General features: G+C 48.5%; 1 non-coding gene across 1 annotated transcript; it reads right to left on the bottom strand.

Annotated features, from left to right (window-relative positions):
- Positions 1–2103: 2103 nt before the first annotated feature.
- Positions 2104–2172, bottom strand: LOC138496908 (small nucleolar RNA SNORD2). The gene has a single exon (XR_011278363.1). It is a non-coding gene; the product is annotated as a small nucleolar RNA SNORD2 (small nucleolar RNA).
- Between the last annotated feature and the right edge of the window lie 3828 nt (positions 2173–6000).

Here is a 6000-nt window from a genome sequence, read left to right as displayed (position 1 = left end):
GTGGGTTTCCAGGTATGGCAAATCATATGAACTACAAATGGCCTAGAAATCTGAGCATATTTAACTAGTCTGGCCCTCCCCCCCACCCTCATCTCCATGCATAGCTTGGGAAGGCACTCAAATTCTGGGGGTAAGCACACTCATGTGAACATTTTACAACAATTCGTACTAACCGCAACGGCTGCAATGTGTGGTTTGGCTTTTTCTCCCTTGGGAATTTGATTTGCGCCCTTGCCGCAAAAAGAGAACAATTATTTTTAGCCTGACTAAAAAAATAAACAAACAAGGGGTCAAATTCAAGATGCCTGGTTGGAGAAACTGCTTTTGCAGTATGGTCAACCCAGCGTGGCACGAGAGACAAGTTCCAATTTTAGTTCCCTCATTGACTGGACGAAAGCTCACGCAACAAAACAATGCAGTTAATCAGTGCATGGGATGTTTCGGTTAGTGTAATCATCCAGCACTCCTGGAGATGGCTGAGCCTAGTTAGGCATCAGGAACAAACAAGTTTTAGAATATGAAAGTCTAGTTAGACTCCCTCCATAAAAAAAAAACCCTAGGTAATGCCCTTTGTGTTTGCACCTGCACAGCAAGGTTCATTCTGGTTTTCTAAAAGGATTGCCTGATGAGGTTTTGGGGGATGTCTGTTCAGTAACACGTCTGCAAGGAAAGGTCTTTCTAAAACTGTATCAAGGGTATTGCAAAATGTTCTCCACAATCAAAAATGTCCGTTGTATAGTAAATCATGAACGGGTTTAGGGAGAATAAGTCCACTGAGTGTAGGACCACCCCGAGGATTCCATTAAATGTGCCACCTTAAAGGCCCAAAAATGAGTTGGACATTGATGTGTACCTGCGGTATGGATAGAGTATCCCGTAGTTGAGGAGGCACTATTTTTTTTTTAACCGTGGGGCAAGCTGCATCATTTATGAAACGGTAAGTGCAGCTTTGCTTTTAGAAGAATCTTTAGAGCATTCTGAGGTATAGGTAGATTGTTACTGCATATGACGCGAATGAGTGTTGTACATGGTCTTCTTAATGGATCTTCTCAGAATAAATCCCAACGTTTACACCCATCAAGTAATACCAACCAGGTTATGATGGGCTAACAAGCAGAGGTATTCAGACTCACTACCTTTACCCCACCCCCCAGCCTCCCATGACCACTTAAGCACTCCCATGTCACTTAACCTAGCTCTTCAACTAGGAACGGGATAAAAACTACTAAAACACCCATGCACCATGAATGAACACACAACTAAGGAGTGGGGAGTAGATGAAATGCATGGCGTAAGAAACCTTAATGGTAGGTGTGGTTTTTAAAACCTAGGTTGTACCTTGAGGGTCAAAAGGGAAACTGGGAGGGAGACCGGATCGACTTGTAATGGAGGGGGCCAAGATGGAAACGGGGAGGTTTCACGATCTTGGAATAAATTAACAGAAGGGGAACACAAACCCTGGAGGAACCCATGGGGTGTTAAATGCTGCAACACCAAAATGTACTAAAGGTGAAGGATTATTGGCAGTACTTAGTCGGTACAATGGGGAGGGGGGTAGAACAAGTACTGCCCCCAACCAACCCTACTAAAAACTCAACCTTCTGCATACAGCTCACTAAACAACCATACCTCTACAGCACAACAAACCGCAGACACTTGACTACACAACTAAACAAAGCACACAGCAGCTACCAACCATAACACCTACACTCGGTGAATGGTGTCAACTGAAGCTGCCAGCAGTACATCGCAGCTCTCTGGCGCATTCTCCTGCTCAGACCAAGCCCATCCCCCTTGCATTACACAGCACTAAGAAACCATGCAGGTAGCAACAGTGCATGGTATATGAACCTTTATAACATCAAGGGGCTTCCAAAGTGCACAGCGTGGATCTTTGGCACCAATTATTTATGGCACAGCACCACTAACTTATGCAGCTGTGGCTATAAATTCAATTCCCCATTAAAGAAATCTTGAATGAAAAGCAACACTTGCATTACCGAGCGCTCCACTTCGCTTCTAGGGACGCGTCAAGGTAGGGAGAATATGGCATAATTTTAGCCACACACCAATATCCCACAGGCACAAAGCAGATCTACAACCAAGTGATCAGCGTAAGGTTTTATCATAGGTTTTACAGTCCCGAAAGATGTTAAATCCATCATTTCATTTGTCCAATAAGGACCACCGGAGTGCGCTATATTAAAAACAAACTACTAATAGCCTCGAAAATATTTACATACCCCAAACCTAACCCACATTGCTTTGACCTGAAGAACAATTTAGGGACTACAGGAAATAATGGTTCACACTTACCAGTAATTGTAGAGCTGTGGCCTGGGGTACCACAGTGCCTTTATGTTACTGAAAGGAAAATACTACAACAGTTAAGGAACAAGTTACTTACCAGTAGCTGTTCTCCAGCATGGGTCTGGCATGGATTCATGCTCATGAATATTCCCCGTCAGGCTGGGAATCCTTGGTAAAGAAAAAAACTATCAGTTTCGTTTCTGATCTGTCTTGGTAGTAACCAATCACTGGTCTCTGGGTCATACTGCCCCCAGCCAATGACTGCCCTCTCCCTAAACCCCACCTCTGGCAGCCATCCTCAGATTTGGTAGCACAAAGTTCAGTACGACCAAGTGAAGAGCCGCAGAGGGGTGGGAGGGTTCACATGTGAATCCATGCCAGACCCATGCTGGAGAACAACAGTTACAGGTAAGTAACTTGTTCCTTCTCCAGCATGGGGTCTGGCATGAATTCACATGCTCATGAATATAATACATAGCAGTGCACACATGCACAACCACGGGAGGTGGCAAAGGCTCAACATTAAGCATTACATCAAAACTCAACATTAAGCATCTCTTACCTCACCAGTCTCACCTTAAGCGAACAGGTTGCGCAGCACTGCTTGGCCGACTCTGGACTCCTCCCTGGAATCCCAGTCGACGCAGTAGAATCTTGTGAAGGTGTGCGTCGACCTCCACGTAGCAGCCCTGCAGATGTACAACAGGGCCACACCAGACAAGAACGCCGTTTGCCAACCGATGAGTGCATGATGCAGCCGCAGAGCCATCTGGAAATAGAAGCCTTCGAGAGAGCCTTTCCTTGGTTCACAGGTCCAAAGTTCACAAACAGCTGTGATGAACTCTTTGTTCGGTCCACGTAGAACTCAGCGCTCTAGCTACATCCAGCAACGCGACCGGCGACGGGAAAAAAAACAGGTAACACCAAGGGCTCGTTGAGATGGAAGTCCGACGGCACCTTGGGCATGAAGGAGGGGTGCGCCCTCAGCACTACCCTCGTATCGTGAAAAGTCAGATATGGAGGCTTGCAGGATAGGGCCTGAATCTCTCCCACGCGTCGTGTGGAGGTGATGGCCACAAGGAACGTCGTCTTCCACGACAGGAACTTAAACGGGGCTGAATGCAACGGCTTGAATGGCAGGCCCATGAGCCTGGTCAGCACCACGTTGAGCTCCCACGCCGGGGCTGGTGCCTTCACCGGCGGGAACGATCAAAACAGTCCTTTCATAAATTCCTTCACCAGGCGATGGGACCACAGGGATGACCGTCTGTAGTGATCGAGAACCCGCACCCCCTGGAATCCAGCCCTTTGTGCAAAGTAAATCACTCCTAATTACCTTCCCACACAAGTAAGGTTTATGACGCACGATGAACTCAGTCCGGAAGAAAGCCAATCACACAGAACATATGATGCTTGCATTTATTATCTACAGTGTCTAATGAGAACTAAGCAGCAATTTACAATAATATGGAAATAGAAAGTGCAAGCTGTATAATGCCAATTATCAATCACAGATGAATATGCAATTATTTTGTCTTACGCTCCTAATAAAATGTAGATGAAGGTACGATCAGATCACACCCAGGACCCTCGCCGCTACAGGTGCCCGGCACTCCTCGAGAGAGGAGGGGAGGAGGACTGGCCAAGCCCCCACAGTCCTACACCAGAGCGGGGGTGTGATGCTAGGAGTCTCGGCCCAGATAGTGCACAGCTGGTCGTCCAGGCACTGTTCCTCTTGGTACGCGCGTCTCACCAACAGCCCAGGATGAGTCCCTACCTCACTGGTCCAAGTATAGTTCTCTTATTAGGGGCTGCACGTCAATCATCATGACATATCAGCTCTTCAAGAAGCTTCTAGACTCACCCTTCCGGGCAGTAAACATGTTTTCGCTTGGAAAGTTAAAAGACTGGAAACAGCCAGTCTTGGCTCCCAGGCTTCGTGCACTGTTTTGGGAAGATCTGACTTTCTTGCCTTATCAGTGCACCTGACTCGCAGAGCGAAGACGAGCAAAGCTGTGCAAAGCTGTGCCTGGCTCCCAAGGGCTGCGTAGAGCCTCTTGCAAATGCTAGATGTTTTAGGTCTTCAGGAAAGGCCTTCGCAATTAACCCCTTAAAAACATGCAGGTTCACCCAGTTCGAGAGGCCTGGTTGATGTCAGCATTTTCCTCCACGCTTCGAATAGGCTCTAATACACACAAGATAGCTCAGTGGGTTAGTGCAAGTGCAGGTTACTGCAAGCGCCTAGAAGCTTATCACGACATTGTCTTGTAGTTCTGGTGTATCGGGAAATCGCTGCCAGATGTATCTTGATTGAAGCATGAGATAGTCCAGCTTTGGCTAGCGACAGTAGGAACAAGTTACTTACCTGTAACTGTTCTTCAGTATGGGTCTGGCATGGATTCACATGCTCATGAATATTCCCCGTCAGGCCGGGAATCCTCGGTATAGAAAAAATCTATCAGTTTCGTTTCTGATATGTCTCTTAGTAGTAACCAATCACTGGTCTCTGGGTCATACTGCCCCCAGCCAATGACTGCCCTCTCCCTAAGCCCCGCCCCTGGCAGCCATCCTCAGATTTGGTAGCACGTAAAGTGGCAGTATGACCAAGTGAAGAGCCGCAGAGGGGTAGGCGGGAGGGTTCACATGTGAATCCATGCCAGACCCATGCTGGAGAACAACAGTTACAGGTAAGTAACTTGTTCCTTCTCCAGCATGGGGTCTGGCATGGATTCACATGCTCATGAATATAAGAATACATAGCAGTATACACATGCACAACCACGTGAGGTGGCAAAAGGCTCAATATCAAGCAATACAACTCAACATTAAGCAACTCTTACCTCCTCACCAGGCTCACCTTAGGCGAACAGGTTGTGCAGCACTGCCTGGCCGACTCTGGACTCCTCCCTGGAATCCCGGTCGACGCAGTACAATCTCGTGAAGGTGTGCGTCGACCTCCACGTGGCAGCCCTGCAGATGTCGAGCAGGGGCACACCAGATAGGAACGCCGTGGTAGCAGCGATCGCCCTGGTCGAATGGGCTCTCGGATGGCCTAGCAACGGTCGGTTTGCCAACCGGTGAAGTGGATGATGCAGCCGGAGAGCCATCTGGAAAAGGAAGTCTTCGAGAGAGCCTTCCCTTGGTTCACAGGTCCAAAGTTCAAACAGCTGTGACGTCTTCCGAAAACTCTTCGTGCGGTCCATGTAGAACTTCAGCGCTCTAGCTACATCTAGTGAGTGCAGAGTCCTCTCAGCCGGCGACTAAGGCGACAGGAAGAAAACTGGCAACACCAAGGGCTCGTTGATGTGTAAGTCCGACGGCACATTGGGCATGAAGGAGGGGTGTGTCCTCAGCACCACCCTCGTGTCGTGAAAAGTCAAGTCTGGAGGCTTGCAAGATAGGGCCTGGATCTCCCACTCGTCGTGCAGAGGTGATGACCACGAGGAATGCTGTCTTCCACGACAGAAATTTCAACGCCACTGAATGCATAGGCTTGAATGGTGCCCCCCCCCCCCATGAGCCTAGCCAGCACCACGTTGAGTTCCCATGCCGGGGCAGGGGCCTTCACCGGCGGGAAGGATCGGAACAGTCCTTTGATAAATTCCTTCACCAGCCGATGAGACCACAAGGACGCCCGTCCTGTAGTTCTGGTGTAACGTCAGACGGCAGCCAGATGCACCTTGATGGAAG

The sequence above is a fragment of the Ambystoma mexicanum genome, chromosome 10, assembly GCF_040938575.1.
Source record: "Ambystoma mexicanum isolate Mex_15411 chromosome 10, UKY_AmexF1_1, whole genome shotgun sequence".
NCBI lineage: Eukaryota > Metazoa > Chordata > Amphibia > Caudata > Ambystomatidae > Ambystoma > Ambystoma mexicanum.
The sequence above is the reverse complement of the archived record's forward strand: the minus strand, read 5'-3'. Positions and strand labels throughout refer to the sequence as shown.